A 19,350-nucleotide genomic window follows, 5' to 3' on the forward strand; every position below is an offset into this window, starting at 1 on the left:
TGAAAGGACCCAAATATAGCTGTCTCTTGTGAGACGATGCCGGGGCCTAGCAAACACAGGAGTGGATGTTCACAGTCAGCTATTGGATGTATCACAGGGCTCCCAATGGAGAAGCTAGAGAAAGTACCCAAGGAGCTAAAGGGATCTGCAACCCTATTGTTGGAACAACATGATGTACTAACCAGAACCCCGGAGCTCTTGTCTCTAGCTGCATATGTATCGAAAGATGGCCTAGTTGGCCATCAATGGAAAGAGAGGCCCATTGGACTTGCAAACTTTATATGCCCCAATATAGGGGAATGCCAGAGCCAAAAGAATGGGAATGGGTGGGTAGGGAAGTGGGGGGCGCTATGGGGGACTTTTGGGATAGCATTGGAAATGTAATTGAGGAAAATATGTAATAAAAATATTAAAAATAAAAAAAAATAAAATAAAATAAATTCTATTTATTAAAAAAAAATAACAGTAAACAACAATTACTTTTCCTTAATATCTCTTAATATCAATGGACTCAACTCCCCGATAAAAAGACATAGACTAACAAACTGGCTACACAAACAAGACCCAACATTTTGCTGCTTACAGGAAACTCATCTCAGAGAAAAAGATAGACACTACCTCAAAATGAAAGGCTGGAAAACAATTTTCCAAGCAAATGGTATGAAAAAAAAAGCTGGAGTAGCCATTCTAATATCTGATAAGATTGACTTCCAACCCAAAGTCATTAAAAAAGACAGGGAGGGACACTTCATACTCATCAAAGGTAAAATCCTCCAAGAGGAACTATCAATCCTGAATATCTATGCTCCAAATACAAAGGCAGCCACATTCATTAAAGAAACTTTAATAAATCTCAAAGAACACATTGCACCTCATACAATAATAGTGGGAGACTTCAACACACCACTTTCACCAATGGACAGATCATGGAAACAGAAACTAAACAGGGACACAGAGAAACTAAGAGAAATTATGAATCAAATGGATCTGGCAGATATCTACAGAACATTCTATCCTAAAACAAAAGGATATACCTTCTTCTCAGCACCTCATGGTACCTTCTACAAAATTGACCACGTAATTGGGCACAAAACAGGACTCAACAGATACAAAAATATTGAAATTTTCCCATGCATCCTATCAGATCACCATGGACTAAGGCTGATCTTCAATAACAAAATAAATAATAGAAAGCCAACCTTCACGTGGAAACTGAACAACACTCTTCTCAATGATACCTTGGTCAAGGAAGGAATAAAGAAAGAAATTAAGGACTTTTTAGAGTTCAATGAAAATGAAGCCACAACATACCCAAACTTATGGGACCCAATGAAAGCATTTCTAAGAGGAAAACTCATAGCTCTGAGTGCCTCCAAAAGGAAACTAGAGAGAGCATACATTAGCGGCTTGACAACACACCTAAAAGCACTAGAACAAAAGGAAGCAAATTCACCCAAAAGGAGTAGACGGCAGGAAATAATCAAACTCAGGGGCAAAATCAATCAAGTGGAAACAAGAAGAACTATTCAAAGAATCAACCAATCAAGGAGCTGGTTCTTTGAGAAAATCAACAAGATAGATAAACCCTTAGCCAGACTCACTAGAGGGCACAGGGAAAGCATCCTAATTAACAAAATCAGAAATGAAAAAGGAGACATAACAACAGATCCTGAAGACATCCAAAACACCATCAGATCCTTCTACCAAAGGCTATACTCAACAAAACTGGAGAACCTGGATGAAATGGAGAAGTTCCTAGACAGATACCAGGTACCAAAGTTGAATCAAGATCAGGTTAATTATCTAAACAGCCCTATATCCCCCAAAGAAATAGAAGCAGTCATTAATAGTCTCCCAACTAAAAAAAGCCCAGGACCAAATGGGTTTAGTGCAGAGTTCTATCAGACCTTCAAAGAAGATCTAATCCCAGTTCTTCACAAACTATTCCACAAAATAGAAACAGAAGGTACTCTACCCAACTCATTCTATGAAGCCACAATTACTCTGATACCTAAACCACAAAAAGACCCAACAAAGATAGAAAACTTCAGACCAATATCCCTTATGAATATTGATGCAAAAATCCTCAATAAAGTTCTTGCTAACCGAATCCAAGAACACATCAAAACAATCATCCATCCTGACCAAGTAGGTTTCATCCCAGGGATGCAGGGATGGTTCAATATACGGAAATCCATCAACGTAATCCAGTATATAAACAAACTCAAAGACAAAAACCACATGGTCATCTCGTTAGATGCGGAAAAAGCATTTGACAAGATCCAACACCCATTCATGATAAAAGTCTTGGAAAGATCAGGAATTCAAGGCCCATACCTAAACATGATAAAAGCAATCTACAGCAAACCAGTAGCCAACATCAAAGTAAATGGTCAGAAGCTTGAAGCAATCCCTCTAAAATCAGGGACTAGACAAGGCTGTCCACTTTCTCCATACCTATTCAACATTGTACTTGAAGTCCTAGCCAGAGCAAGTCGACAACAAAAGGAGATCAAAGGGATACAAATTGGAAAAGATGAAGTCAAAATATCACTCTTTGCAGATGATATGATAGTATATATAAGTGACCCTAAAAATTCCACCAGAGAACTCCTAAGCCTGATACATAGCTTCGGTGAAGTAGCTGGATATAAAATTAACTCAAACAAATCAATGGCCTTTCTCTACACAAAGAATAAACAGGCTGAGAAAGAAATTAGGGAAACAACACCCTTCACAATAGTCACAAATAATATAAAATATCTTGGCGTGACTCTAACTAAGGAAGTGAAAGATCTGTATAATAAAAACTTCAAGTCTCTGAAGAAAGAAATTATAGAAGATATCAGAAGATGGAAAGATCTCCCATGCTCATGGATTGGCAGGATCAACATTGTAAAAATGGCTATCTTGCCAAAAGCAATCTACAGATTCAATGCAATCCCCATCAAAATTCCAAATCAATTCTTCAACGAATTAGAAAGTGCAATCTGCAAATTCATCTGGAATAACAAAAAACCTAGGATAGCAAAAACTCTTCTCAAGGATAAAAGAACCTCTGGTGGAATCACCATGCCAGACCTAAAGCTTTACTACAGAGCAATTGTGATAAAAACTGCATGGTACTGGTATAGTGACAGACAAATAGACCAATGGAATAGAATTGAAGACCCAGAAATGAACCCACACACCTACGGTCACTTGATCTTCGACAAGGGAGCTAAAAACATCCAGTGGAAGAAAGACAGCATTTTCAACAAATGGTGCTGGCACAACTGGTTGTTTTCATGTAGAAGAATGCAAATCGATCCATTCCTATCTCCTTGTACTAAGGTCAAGTCTAAGTGGATCAAGGAACTTCACATAAAACCAGAGACACTGAAACTTATAGAGGAGAAAGTGGGGAAAAGCCTTGAAGATATGGGCACAGGGGAAAAATTCTTTAATAGAACAGTAATGGCCTGTGCTGTAAGATCGAGAATTGACAAGTGGGACCTCATGAAACTGCAAAGCTTCTGCAAGGCTAAAGACACCATCAATAAGACAAAAAACCACCAACAGATTGGGAAAGGATCTTCACCTATCCTAAATCAGATAAGGGACTAATATCAAATATATATAAGGAACTCAAGAAGGTGGACTCCAGAAATTCAGATAACCCCATTAAAAAATGGGACTCAGAACTGAACAAAGAATTCTCACCTGAGGAATACCGAATGGCAGAGAAGCACCTGAAAAAATGTTCAACATCCTTAATCATCAGAGAAATGCAAATCAAAACAACCCTGAGATTCCACCTCACACCAGTCAGAATAGCTAAGATCAAAAATTCAGGTGACAGCAGATGCTGGCGAGGATGTAGAGAAAGAGGAACACTCCTCCATTGTTGGTGGGATTGCAAGCTTGTACAACCACTCTGGAAATCAGTCTGGCGGTTCCTCAGAAAATTGGACATAGTACTACCGGAGGATCCAGCAATACCTCTCCTGGGCATATATCCAGAAGATGTCCCAACCGGTAAAAAGGACACATGCTCCACTATGTTCATAGCAGCCCTATTTATAATAGCCAGAAGCTGGAAAGAACCCAGATGTCCCTCAACAGAGGAATGGATACAGAAATTATGGTACATTTACACAATGGAGTACTACTCAGCTATTAAAAAGAATGAATTTATGAAATTCCTAGCCAAATGGATGGACCTGGAGGGCATCATCTTGAGTGAAGTAACACAATCACAAAAGAACTCACACAATATATATTCACTGATAAGTGGATATTAGCCCAAAACTTAGGATATCCAAGATATAAGATACAATTTGCTAAACGCATGAAACTCAAGAAGAATGAAGATCAAAGTGTGGACACTGTGCACCTTCTTAGAATTGGGAACAAAACACCCAGGCAAGGAGTTACAGAGACAAATTTCGTAGCTGTGATGAAAGGATGGACCATTTAGAGACTGCCGTATCCAGGGATCCATCCCATAATCACCTTCTAAACGCTGACACCATTGCATACACTAGCAAGATTTTGCTGAAAGGACCCAAATATAGCTGTCTCTTGTGAGACGATGCCGGGGCCTAGCAAACACAGGAGTGGATGTTCACAGTCAGCTAGTGGATGTATCACAGGGCTCCCAATGGAGAAGCTAGAGAAAGTACCCAAGGAGCTAAAGGGATCTGCAACCCTATTGTTGGAACAACATGATGTTCTAACCAGAACCCCGGAGCTCTTGTCTCTAGCTGCATATGTATCGAAAGATGGCCTAGTCGGCCATCACTGGAAAGAGAGGCCCATTGGACTTGCAAACTTTATATGCCCCAATATAGGGGAATGCCAGAGCCAAAAGAATGGGAATGGGTGGGTAGGGAAGTGGGGGGCACTATGGGGGACTTTTGGGATAGCATTGGAAATGTAACTGAGGAAAATATGTAATAAAAATATTAAAAATTAAAAAATAAAAAAAGAAAGGAGTATAAAATAAAACATGAAAAAATTAAAAAAAAACTTAAGTTAAAAATTTAGTTTCTAGTAAGAATTTCAGAAAAGGATCTGAAGTTATACAAAATGGTTCAGTTTTGATTAATTCTATGGAAAGGTAATTATATTAATCAAAATGACTTAATTCCTCTCAACTGGTACATCTCTAGCTAAGCCCACTGTGGTGGCCTAAAGATGAGTGGCTCTGCTGAGCTCACATTAGGAGAGCTCTTCCTTATCTTTGACATTTCTAGGAGAGCTTGTGCCTTAAGTCCATCGCTGACACTATGCTGTTAGCTTATTTTAAAGCACAGTTTATGAACAGTGAAAATATGATTTTTTTTTTAATTTGGCGAAAGGTTGGGATAGGGTCTCGCTATGTAACCCTTACTGGTCTGTAGCTCGTTATACAGGCCAAGGTAGCCTCAAACACAGAGATCCTCTCATTTCTGCTCCAGAGAATTGTGTTAATGGTGTGTGATACCACACTCTGCTAAGAATATGAGTTTTGAAATGTTTTTTAAAAATCATTTGCTGTTAGAAGTCCTGGGATCAGGTTACAGCCAAATCTCTCTGAATGTGCTCTTTTCTCTCTACCCACAATCCTCTCCTCTTCTTCATTAAGCCACCTCTCCTAATTCTTGTTGGTGGGTCTTCTAGTTGCCACTTTCATTTTCCTCTCCAGTCATAAGTCTGGAATTAAGGACCCTCTTTTACGCTGCATATGACAGAGTGTTCTCCAGACAGTCCTGTGCATGCATTCACTAACAGCAGGACACGGAGAGGAATAGATGATCGGGCTCTTAGGAGCAGGAGCAGGCTTCATCCCCATTCCACAGGCTTCAAAACTGGGTATGTGAGCCAAGCAGATCATATTCCCAATGGCTATAAAATCTGACTATATATGTATCTCACGAAATGCTAAGTGATTCACAATGACAAATTTGTTAAATATATTGAAAAATGGAACTCTATTTTAAACATCTGGATTTATAAAATTATTAAACTTTGAAAGAACATTCTTGCATTCATTGTTTTACATTTCTGGTCCTTGGTCTTTTTCCACTAAAGACTTGTTTTGGAAAAATTGAGTAAGATCTGCTTAACAGCTTTCAAATATGGTATGAGCCAAAACAAAAAGCAGAATTAAGGGCACCATAGGATGGCTTAAAAGAAAAAAAAATTATGGTAAGATTTTGAGTGGAGATGATTTCTTGCAGTAAAATGTATATGTGTCTGAAGACCAGTTAATCTTCTCTCTGTGTGAAACTGTAAAGGGGAAAACTCATGTCTGAAAGCACATCCCATCAAAACCTCATTTCTAGTCACTAAAAACACAGAAGTGAACAAAACAGAGAAGTAGAATACAATATATACCTCTCTGGCTTTAATGGAAAAATATAGACACTGGGTGGATGAATAGGCAGGCAGGTATGCAATAGATACACAGCTTGTGGGTGTAGAGAGACAGATGATAAACAGGTTATATGCATCAGTTTCACACACATGCACACACACACACACACACACACACTTGAGCTGGCTAGTTTTTGTTGTTATTGCTTTTGTCAACTAGACTTATTTGGGGAGAAGAACTCTCATTTGAGAAACTGCTTCCAGAAAATTGGCCTTTAGCCAAGATTGTGGTATTTGTCTTGATTAGTGATGGATGGGAAAGACTCAGCTCATCATGGGCAGTGCCATTCCTAGGCTGATGGTCCTGGGTGCTATAAGAAAGCATGCCAAGCAAGCCATGAGGAGCAAGCCAGTGAACAGCATTCCTCTATAGCCTTTTCATCGGCTCCTGCCTCAGGTTCCTGTCCTGACATCACAGGATGACAGACTATGGAGTATAAATATAAGAGAAACAAGCTCTTTCCTCCCCAAGTTGCTTTTGGTCATGGTGTTTTAGCACAGCAATAGAAAACCCAACTAAAACAATAACCATGAATTGGACAGTACTTTGCAATTTCAGATAGGGCAGTCAGGGAAGGCCTCACTTTGAAAGTGGGGAAAGAATGTGGCTGCCCACTAAGAGAAAGCCATTTCAGGAAATCAATATTGTGTCCAAACAGGGAGGACTATTTGGTTTCTTTTGACTTTTGGTTCTTTACTGTGGTCACTATGGCTGATCTCTCAAGAAGAGACAAGTAGACAGAGTAAGCAGCTATTTCAACATCTAGTCAGGGAACAATGGTGGCTGAGCCAGACTGGCAGTGGTAGCTATGGTTAAAAATAGATCTCAGGAAAATGGAGAAATGGAGCAACCATTAAGAGCATTTGCTAATTCTACAGTGGACCCTGGTTTGGTTCCCTCTACCCACATGGCAGCTTACAACTGTCTATACTCTAGTTCCAGGGAACCCCAAAACCCTCTTCTGTACCCCATTGACACTACAGATGGAGGTATGCTTATATATGTGCAGACAAACACTCAAAATAAATATTTTTCAAAATCATTTCAAGTACTATGAAGATTGAATATACAATATTTACTGATAAACTGAACCTTACCTGTGATAAAAAAAAAAGAGAGAGAGCAAGTAAAATGTTTCTGATCTTAACAACTGATACTTTTCTCCTGTATTATAAATCGGGAAACATTATAACAGGAATAAATTTGGTGATTGAAATCAGGGAGTTTTCTGAAATGTTACTTTTAAACAAATAAAAAATTATCTTAAATAAAAAATTAGGTACATGAGTTGTGTGTTCCAACTGTGAAGAAAATAAATATAATCCATCAGAATTGTGTATTGGTGGCATTTAAAAGTAAGGCAAATGGATATAGTCAAATTCTTCAATCATTGGGTCTTAGGATGTCAGCATTTAGGTTTTAGATGTGGGGGACAAAGTAACTGAGTAGAGAGACTAGTCAGAGGCAAAACACAAAGGACAGTGGTGTCCTGGAAGCCAACTAAAAGATTTTTAAAAACAGGAAGTTATGAGCCTTGTAAATCATTAGCAACAGGTCAAATAAGAGCCTCCCAGACTGAGTCATTAGATTTCATAACCTGATAATCACCGTGACCTTGACCAAAACAACTTTAGTAAAGGGATGAGGTTAAAAGACTGCCAGAGAAGGTCTAGAGAGGTTGGGAGGGGCGGAATGGTAATAGGAAGAGAGAATGTACAAAATTAGTTTTAGCATGTTTGCCTATTAGCAGGAAGATGAGGTGGCTGGGAAAGAGACTTAAGGCATTTCCCTGTTGACTGACGAATTGTCTTTGAGCTCACTATAGTAAGAGATTGGCTCCACTGACTTAAGATAGGAATAGGGCAGGGGACTATGAGCTTCAGGGAAACGGTAAGAAATGAGGACCAGTCATAGTAGATATAACTAGAGTCGGTATAGTCAGACTATCGAGTGTCAATGCAAGACAGCAGCTCTTAACCTCAAAGGGAATCATTTATTCTAGAGCCAAGTTTAAGTGACTATGGGTCAAGAAACATATATCCAGGTTCTGTTTTCCTGTATGGATGCAGTTTGATGAAGTCTTATAGTAGCTGAACAAAGAAAATTGTAAATCAGAACAATTTTAACATATTTATAAGATACACCAGAGGCAGTTACAGCAAGATGGAAGACTCTTATCTATAGATTTTTAGATGCTATCTGATAACCTTCTTAGCTTTTGGATTAGGGTGAGCTAGTGGTCTGTTGAGTTAATGAATTCCAAAAAGGTTTCTATTAGTCATAGGATGTTAGTTCTGACATAGTGGTGGGCAAGGAATGGGTACCAGAGGGGGTGGGGTGGGGCTAAAGCTAGCCCAAGATAGAGATAAGGTAATTAGCTATGGATCTGCAACATTCCACAACTAGTGCAGATCTAGTAAATCAGTATTTAAAAATAAAGCCTCTTTGTAGGAATTATCATTTGCTGGAGCTATCCTCCAGTTTTTCACACACTAGTATATGTATGTCCTGTATAGACAGCAAAAATGAATTTTTCTAGGCCAAAATTTTACCAAGTGATTGATTCAATGGGAAAACAAGTAAGAGTGTTAGAGTCTATGCAAGTAGAAGTCTGAGATAAATCACAAAGTGTAAGGTGCATACAGACCAGGATACTGCAGGGTCAGTTGAAATATTAGATGTAGTTGTTTAAGAATGAAGTATTTGGGGGTAGGATTACGCATGGAAAGCTCTGGGTAATGCTACAATCAGTGAGGACACCAGAGTGAAGACTGAAGAGGCATGTAAGACAGAATATCCTCAGAGGACCAAGGTGAGTGGGTGACAGGAAATGCCAAGGCACGGGATGGATTTCCCAGGTGTTTGTTGAAAGTCATCCAGCGTACCTCAAGGAGTCAGGGTGACATGAGAGCATGTGAATGGCTATTGGGATATAAAAATGTGGGTAGCATAAGCTGATAGTGCTGCCCCAGAACTGGGGTTGGGTGGACAGGAAGCTAAGAGAACAATCCCACGGGACTGAGCATTGATGAGTAGCTGCCTGGACGTAAATGTCTTCCTCTCAATGTGGGTGTTTGTGGGTGTATAGATGTGAGGTTTCAGTATCTCAGTTTTTGGTATCATTTAATCATAATGAATATAAATTCACGTGTAGGTCATTACCAATGGCTGGCAGTTAACATACTGAGCAAAGAATCAAGGAAGACATTAACTCCTGTGAGCCTCAGTCGACAGGAATGTGAAAATAAACTCAGCTAAGGGTCAGCCTAAGAAGAAAGCAGTGCCAGGCAAGAATCCAGGCTGGGCCACAGACAGTACTGAGAATACAGGAAACGACTTCTTAGCGGTGACTGAGTTCTAGAAGGTAGTATGTGAAAGACTCAGGAACTGGACAGAGGAAATGGCTAAAGAGTGAAACAGGATGAGAGCATCCTTCTCCCTACTACGTATAGTTATTCTATGGCTTTAGTAATTTAAGCACATGGTTAGTAATTTATTAATTCAGCGACCCTAAGGGCAAGAAATACAGTGCTTTGCATAATCTTTGCATTAATAGATACCTGTCAAAGCACAACTTTTAAAAAGTACCTGGTAAATAAACCCATTTCTATTGACAGAGTCTGAAGTACAGAATCTGAAGGGTGTTTACACTGCTCCTAACTCTGATTGCTTTGGACAAATGAAGTGGGGTTTTAAATGTCCATTTAAGCTCTTCTGTGTCAACTGTTGGAAATCAAACAACTTTGTTTAGAAAGTAGTATTTGATGAGACTTCAAAGAACAGTTAGTGCTTACTGAGCACTTTCCTTGTAAGAGCTTTGTAGCCATCTTGCATTTACTCCTAATAATCCTCTAGTGGGTCTGCTACCTATCTGTGACAGATTATACTGCAGCTTAGGAGGACCGTCAAACTGGCTAAGGCCATGCAGACAGGAAATATAAATTCTGAGGTTAAAGACACATTTTCTGCATTTGTGGATGACTACTATTTTTATTTAGGTTTTTTTTTTTTGAGATTATAATACAGTTACAAAATTTCTCTGTTTCCTCCCTGCAAAACCCTACATATGCCTTCAAATTCATGGCCTCTTTTTTGCATTAATTGTTATTGCATGCATACATGTTTATGTGCATGCATACATATTTATATACATATCTAAACATATATATCCTGTTATATTTCTACACATAACATAGATATATACATATACAATATAACCTAGATATAATCTGTTTAGCTCCTATATTGCTGCTAGCACAATCACTAAAACAATCTAAACTTTTGTCTTTCTGCCCACAGATAAATGTAGTCCTCACCCCTCATCAAGGAAGTGCCTCTTTCCAACAGATGGAGACCACTACAGAAAACCACAATCAACAAAAATGCAGAGTTGTGGAGCCCAGTATCAGTGGACACATCTGACACATCTCCAAAACAATCCCCCACGTAAGGCTCAGGGAACATTGAAAAGAGATGGCAGGAAGACCACAAGAGGCAGAGGATCAGGGAGTTTGGTGTTGGACTGTGTCTCTTAGTAATATCAAAAGCGACACCCATAAGGTCTCAGCAACACGACTGCCCAAACAGAAGCTGAAGAAGGAACACACCAATGGACATACCACAGTGGTTAGGGAGAGCATGCAGGCTTCAACCCTAAACAAAAGAACTGTGGGCAACTGAGGAATTCTGGGAGTTGCTCTTCCACATGGAAGGGCACAGCACTTATCTGTCCAGTGCCAGACGCTCAGCCCTGAGAATGCATATAGCTCCCCTTTGTGTGTGTTTGGGAACACGGAAAGAGGAATGAAGGAGGGAGGAAATAAATGAAGAAGGAATGTTTGCTCTGCCTTTTAATGGAGTGATAGTAGGAGAATTACAAATAACATCTGTTGGTCTTTAATTTTAAGAGGAAGGTAAAAAGGAGTTCAAGGATTCAGACAGCACATCATACCATAAAATCAACCTCTGGCCAGAGAAGGGTAACCATTGTGGATTAATTCAAATAACTGAGTGATAGCATTTGTAAAAATTTAAATGTCAAATAAGACTTGCATTCAGTAAAAAAAAATATATAGATATCAAGTTAAAATAGGCCAGATATGGCCTATTTTCAGAAAGTTTCTAAAAGTATATTTTCTTCTTCTAAGAATTTTTAAAATATATATGAAAATAAAAACACAGTTAGGTGCTTATTATGTTTTGCCAGAATAAAGGCAGTTAGCTTTGTCACAATCTGCCATTAGAAATTAGACTTTAATAAGTTTTCCTAGGCCAAAACTTATTGTCTTCAGGTCTGTAATGAAGCTCAAATACATCCCTCAAAAGTCTTCTCTTTATGATATTACATTAGTCTGTTTTCCATGACACAATACAATGTCCAAGGTTGGCACATTATAAAGAACATGGATTTACTTAGCAGATATTTTTGAAACCTGGAAATCCAAGATTGAGAGGCCTCATTGGTTAGCGCTGTCTTGGGGTCCTGTTGACTGCATCATGTCTTGGCCAATGGCATCACAGAGGGGTATGGCACACAGGGAGACAGAACATGATGACAGAGAAATGTCAGAGCAGGAAGGGCTCACACTTGCTTCTCTGTAAGTATGCTGTTGATAGTAGCCTAAAATATTCTAGGTAATGAGAGGGATTTCGTGAGTGTAAAAATATAATTATCCAGTTTTCTATTCATTACACATGGGTTTTAATCTTGGTCTTAACACATTAGCCATGCAACTGTTGGTACTTACCAAATTTTGGCTCAATATTAGTTATGTAAGGTTACTTTTAAACTCTTTGGATCTGCTATATTTCAGGGATTTGTTTGTTTGAGACAAGGTTCTATCCAATACTGGTTGGCCTTGAATTCACCATGTAGTCAAAAATGACCTCGAACTTCTCTTCTTACCTCCAGCTCCTAAGTGCTAAAATTATAAGCATTCACCCCCACACTCAGCTGGGAATTATATTTACCCTTCACTGATGTTGGAATTGAAGCAAGCTACTTTATGTATTGGGGGTAAAATATAGTGCCTGGCATATAGTAAGCTCAAGGAGTAGGGAAAAAAAAACAAAGAAGTGGAAACCAAATTCAATGATTACCAGTGAGAAAGTATTGAAGTACTGAAATATATAGAAATCCATAATAGTAAACAAAACATAGTGTGTCAGCATACGACTGTCGTGTGGGTGTCTGTGTGTCTCTGTGTGTGAGACTGTGTGTATGTCTGTTATGTCTGTGTGTGTGACTGTGTGTATGTGTGTGTGGCTGTGTGTATGACTGTGTGTGTGATTGTGTGTATGTCTCTGTGTGAATGTGTGTGTGTGGTTGTGTACATGTCTCCGTGTGTGGCTGTGTGTATGTCTGTGTGTGTGTGATTGTGTGTATGTCTCTGTGTGTGTCTCTGTGTCTGTGTGTATGTCTGTGTGTGTGTGTGATTGTGTGTATGTCTCTGTGTGTGTCTGTGTGGGTGACTGTGTGTTGTATATGTGTGTGATTGTGTGTATGTCTCTGTGTGTGTCTGTGTGGGTGACTGTGTGTTATATGTGTGTGTGGTTGTATGTATGTCTGTGTGTGTGTGTGTCTGTGTGGGTGACTGTGTGTTGTCTGTGTGTGTGATTGTGTGTATGTTTCTGTGTGTGTCTGTGTGTGTGACTGTGTGTATGTCTGTATGTGTTTGTATGTGTGTGTGTGTGTGTGACTGTGTATGTCTGTGTGTGTCTGTGACTATGTGTGTGTGTGTGTGTGTGTGTGTGTGTGTGTGAGAGAGAGAGAGACTGTGTGTATGTCTCTCTCTGTATGTGACTGTGTGTATGGCTGTGTGTGTGTGATTGTGTGTATGTCTTTGTGTGTCTGTGTGGGTGACTGTGTGTTGTCTGTGTGTGTGATTGTGTGTATGTGTGTGACTGTGTATATGTCTGTGTGTGTGGCTGTGTGTACATCTGTGTGTGTGAGACTGTGTGTATGTCTGTATGTGTGTCTGTGTGTGTGACTGTATATATCTGTGTGTGTATGATTGGGTGTATGTCTGTGTGGGTGTCTGTGTGTATCTGTGCATGTGTATATGTGTGTTGCATATGACTGTAGTGTACATGTGTATGTGTATGTGTGTTTGTCTGTGTGTATGTCTGTAAAACCATAACAGTTAAAGACAAAGAGGCCATGAATTCCAGATGCATCAAAAAGGAGTGTTTGAAGGTAAGAAAGAGAGGGGGCATAAATGATGTAATTGTATTTTAATTTAAAATAATTTCCTTGTGTGATTAGAATTACTTTTTTATAATTTTTGTTCAAAAATAACATTGAATTTGTTCCTGGACTATATCTATCTATATCTATGTCTATATCTATACCTATACCTATATCTATATATCTATATATATATATATTGTATATTACATATATGTGCAATATATGTAGCATATGTGAATATAATAGATTATATATGTATTATGTTATATTGTATATATTACTATAACATTATGGTTAATTTCCCCCCTTGTCCCCTGTCAACCTCCATACCTCCCTAGCAGCTATTTGTTCTACATTCTTGTCTCTTTGTTTGTTCTGTGACCCATTGAGTTTAATCAGTGCTATTTGTGTGTCTTCAATGGAATAATGTTAAATCATAAAGGATAAAATTCTATAATAGAAAAAAAGTAAATATATTAGATATAATATATAAAAAATATACAAGTAAATATGTGTATAATATACACCTATGATATTAATATTTTTATAAAATATAATAATTTGTTAGTAGGTAAAATTATAACATAGTGGAACAGTACAGCACCACATTAAGTGAAGTAAGCTAGGCACAGGAGACAAACACTGCCTGCTCACTAAAGGTGGAACTGACAACTTGGAAGTAAAACAGATGTCACTGGAAGAGTAGGAGGGAATGCTTAGTCCACAGTGTTAACCAACCACAGCTGACGGGAAGTAAGTGGAATGTTCTACAGCAAAGCAGACTGAACATAGCCTCAGTAAAAAAAAAAAAAAAAAAACTGCACATCCCCAAGTCACCAGAGGAGAAAAGTGTTTGGTCCCTAACACACAGGAGCCATGTCTGCAGAGATGGAAGTGCTAGCTGGCCTGACCTGGTCAATACACATTGTATACACGTGCTGAGTTATAGTAATGCATCCAGAAATAGTTACACAGTTTAAATGGGAAGTTCTATCAGGAGGGAGTGGGCCGAGTGACAACCGGGACAAGAAAGCTGTGAAGACCACATAGTGTATTGGCTGCTACGTACTCAGCGGTGGGTTCCAGAATGAGTATGTGAACATTTACAATCTATTTTTAAAAGTCCATCCAGTTGGACATGGTGGTGCACACCTTTAATCCCAGCACTTGGGAGGTAGAGGTAGACAAATCTCTGAGCTCAAGATCCGCCTGGTCTACAGAGTTCCAGGACAACGAAGATGTCCAGGTATATCTTTGACAAGACGATTCCGTTTTCTTTGGAAACTCAGTAGTGTGGTTGCTGTGTATATGGTTCTTTCGTTTTCACTTTCTGAGGAGCTCCATACAGATTTTCATGGTGGCTATATCCATGTGCACTGCCACCAACAGCCTGTGAGTCATCCACCTTCTGCATCCTCTCTGATACTGTCTTGTCCTTTTGACAGAAGCCACTCTCAGTGGGGGAAGTGAAACACCAGTGTGATTTTGATTTGTATTTTCCTAATGATCCATGATGCTGAGCACTTTCTTATGTATTCACTGGCCACTTGTATTTCCTCTTTTAAGAACTGTGTGTGCAAAGAATTTGTCCTTTGTTTAAAATCATACTTCTTGCTGTTGTTGGGACTCATATGTATTCCAGACACTAACTCTTATCAAATAAGCAGTGTGTCCATTTTTCTTTCTGTTACCACTGCACAGTTGGTTGTCTCCTTCATGGTGCAGAGGTGTCATGGTTTTATAGAACTCATTTATTTACTTCACCTTTATTCTCCATGTTTTAGGACCTTATAAACATCTTTGCCTAGCCCAACATCTTGAAGGTATCCCTTTCTCTTATCTTCAGTAGTTCCTTTGTCTTAGGTCTTATAGTTCCTTAATCTATTTTGAGGTGGGTTTTGTATCACATGAGATGAAGGAGGCTAATTTCATTCATATACATATATGTGTGTGTGTGTGTGTGTGTGTGTGTACGCACGCGTGTGTGTGCAGATATACAGTATACACATACATATATACATATATGCACATACATATACATTTATATATGTATATATATGTGTATGTATATATATATGTATGTATATATATATATATATATATATATATATATATATATACATACATAAAACACACATACAGATACACATATACATACCAACATCTCACAGTGCTGTTTTTGGGAGACCTTGTCCTCTCTCTAGCATTCTCATTGCTTTTGTTAAAAATCAGTTGGTTCTGCATACAGGGATTTGTGTCTAAATATTTATTCTGTTCTGAAGTTGGTCAATGGGTCCGTTTTGTGACAATGCCATGCCGTTTGACTACTATAGTTCCATAGTGTGTTTCAATATTATATTGTAATAGTCTCGGTTTTATTGTTTTTGTTCAAGCATACATTGGGTATTCAAGGTCTTTCTTGGGTCTATCTGAGTTTCATGACTCATTTTGGCTATATAGGGAGTGTTGTTAGTAGTTAGAGGTAAATTATACTAGTGAAAGACCCACAACGTAGGACTCCCCCATGTTCTGACTCAGGAGAGGCGACACCCCAAATCACCCACAAGAAACAGTCTTGCTGCAAACTGCAAGAGGATTTTTATTCAAGAGTGCTCTTGGGCCCACAGTCATACACCACGCAGGGGTAGAGGACCGTGGAGCCCCGAGTAGCTGGGCAAGGGGGTATTTAAAGGAAGAAACCACAACTCAAGGAAGTGGGGAGGGTGTTGTTGGAAAATACCAAAGATACCAGTTAAGAGTCCCAAGGAAGTGCAAAGTCACAAGAGTCACAAGGAATACCTGGTAATTGTGCGGGTTATCTCTCAAGACAGTTTCTAAGAGCCCCTAAGGAAAGCACATTTGCATAGTGGGTTTGCAATGGGTGGAAAGTCAGGGTGACTTTCTATGAATGAACACTCTTTCAACCCAGGAAGCGGGTGGGTGGAGGAAGGAATGTCGCTATCTGTTTTATGATTAGCATACCTTGGAGCATTAAGTCACAGAGGTCACATTCTCAAGCCTGGGCCTAAAGGCCTAGAATTTTGTTTTTATGTTATACTTTTACTAGATCTACTGACCATTCTAGGTCATTTTATCATTATTGATTCTATCAAGCCACAAACATGGAACATCTTTCCATTTTTGATGGGTCCTCTGTATTTCCTTGGCTTAAAGCTTCCTGTTCACACACACTGACATCACAATAAGTTGGGACATTTCCTCATCAATATCAATAACAAGTCTTATTTATTGTGCCTTTAGAGACATTTAGGCAGTGTGGATAGTTCTTAAGTTCAAACTTTACTCTTAGTTGCCTCCCAGTTTGCTGACCATATGGTTATTATATAAAATGTTTTCAATAAGATTTTAGTGAAAAGAGGGAAGAACAGACAAAGGGAGAAAGAATAAGGAGTAAAAACTTGCTAATCTTTCTCAAAGGGCTAGATACTGTGCTAGATTCCTTATAAATAATATATATATATATGCCACGCACACTGGGAAATGCCATGCACTCTGGTCAAGTCTGCTTGACAGGCTGAAATGTCTGTAAGCACTCATGAGGAAAAGAGTTTCGGAAACTCACCTCCTGGAGCTTTGGCGTTCTCATTTACCCACATACTCATACTCTATTCCCGGGTTAGTCTGGTGTATGGAACTATGAGCTTGGAATCCGGCAGGAATGCAGTAAAGAAGTTACCTATTTAGTAACTAATTAAGCATTACAAAAGACGGAGCCAGTAGCTCAGAGCTGGTCTGCAAAATATTTACTAAGGACAGTAGCAAATCTCACCCAAACTAGGGAATACCATAAAAGAGCCAGGGAATCCCATTGAAATACAAATCTTCAGTACAGGCTACATTGCATATTAGAAGCAAGTTGGTGAATTCTCCTGACAAATGGAGATTCTCCAGATACTTAAAAGTTACACTCATATAAGAATTTAGCAAGGCCTAGGAAATAGGGGGGTGGTGATATTTCATTATTCATGAGGCCTGCTAAGAGCAGAACCCCCTGGTGCTAGTCTTCACAAGGTTCAAAGGTATAGCACTAGAGTGTGAAATCCTTGCCTGTCACAAAGCTGACCCTAGGCAGGACTGCTTTATCTTTACTGTAAACATTTACCTGGTTCCTGTAAGTCCCTTTGTAGTCATTCCTTTGTTTTGTATCAGGTAACTTCAATGTACCTTGCCTGCTGTGACTTCCGACCCCTTGTATTTTCTGTACTATATAAGACTGATGTTCACTTTGTGAGAATGCATTCAGATTCTACACAATCTCGTGTGTTGGTCTGTCTGTCAGCTGCTGACACCTTGCCCACCTGCCCCTGAGACCCGTTCCACGCAGACAAAGGGACCCAGAGGGTCTGCGGCATAGATAGATAGATAGATAGATAGATAGATAGATAGATAGATAGATAGAGATAGAGATAGAGATATGTGTGTGTGTGTAATAATCATACACATACATATATATGTTATTTATATATCTTAACCTTTGCTAAGAACATATATATATATATATGTTATATAGAATATATATATATATATATATGTTCTTAGCAAAGGTTAAGAAAACTGTATATAGTTTTCTTATAGTATACTATGTTATAGTAGTATAGTATAATATAGTTATTAGTATAGTACAGTAGTATAGTAATATGCTGGAGTTCATGTAGTTGTAAGTGGTGGAACAAGAGTAACTGTGGTCTGAGCCCACAGGACTGGAAAGTGTATGGTTTTTCCATAGCATTCTATCTTCTTTTACTCTGTTGAATAAAACGAAGTTAAAATAGTGTATTTAACAGAATATTATTGAACAGAAGTGTCCCTAGAGGAACAACCCAAGGAATTCTGATACTGTAAAGGACACTGTTAGCACGTAAATACCTTTGCTTTGAGATTTTTCATGCCAATAACCTGCTAACTACCATGAGCCTCTTGAAGAACTTGTCTGTTAAGGTGCCACACCTGAAGAGGTACATATTACAGTGGTCCTCGAAGCAGGTGTGTACACTATCAGTGTGTGTGCATGCGTGTACAGGACCATGTGTGCACATGTGGACGCAGAAGATGGCCTCAGGCATCCTTCCTTCTCCACCCCCAGCTCTTTTCTTTCTGTGTTTTTTAGACAGGATCTCGTCCTGGCTTAGAACTCTAGTAGGCTAGACTGGCTGGCCAATGGGCCTCAGGGTCTACCTCTCTCCATCTCCCTGGTGCCAGAATTGCAAGCAAATGCCATCACACTTGGATTTTTCTGCATGGGTTCTGGGGTAGAAAGCCAAGCACCCTACTCAATAAGCCATCTCCTTAGTTTCCAGGACATAGCTTTTAAGTTAGGTTTGTTTTAATATAAATTGAACACTTAAGATCATAAGCATGAACTATGAGCAGGACAAGGCTGGTCAAAGGAGAGTTATCTCACCTCTAAGCCTGAAGAACAAGGGTCTGTAGTCTGGATCCACAAGGAAACCAGGAGGCGCCTTTCTCGTTTAGATGCAAGAGCTTTTCAGAGCAACAAGTCAGATGACTATGAAGTCGTGGTCAGCTGCACTGCAATTTGTTGCCAAGATGACAAAGGACAGAAAGTACAAACAGGACGATGTAGGAGGCCTGGTAAGAAACACTGGGTGATCCCAGTGTTGCCTGGTGCTGAACTGAGTCACGTAACCCCTCTGCCTGGAAGCCCTCAATCAAGCAGGACTTCTATCGCCCACAACTGTAATTTCAAACCACAAGAGGAAACAGAACTCCCTCAAATTTT

At 39.1% G+C, this 19,350-nt stretch overlaps 1 long non-coding RNA gene across 1 annotated transcript in view; it reads right to left on the reverse strand.

Annotated features, from left to right (window-relative positions):
• Positions 1 to 19,127, reverse strand: part of LOC115032119 (uncharacterized) — a 59,945-nt gene extending 40,818 nt beyond the window's left edge. Inside the window, exon 1 of the long non-coding RNA XR_015048514.1 lies at positions 19,012 to 19,127. This is a non-coding gene — a long non-coding RNA (uncharacterized LOC115032119). The remainder of the gene's footprint in view (positions 1 to 19,011) is intronic.
• Between the last annotated feature and the right edge of the window lie 223 nt (positions 19,128 to 19,350).

Source organism: Mus caroli, unplaced genomic scaffold, assembly GCF_978045245.1.
Source record: "Mus caroli unplaced genomic scaffold, Mus_caroli_1 scaffold_9, whole genome shotgun sequence".
Lineage (NCBI taxonomy): Eukaryota > Metazoa > Chordata > Mammalia > Rodentia > Muridae > Mus > Mus caroli.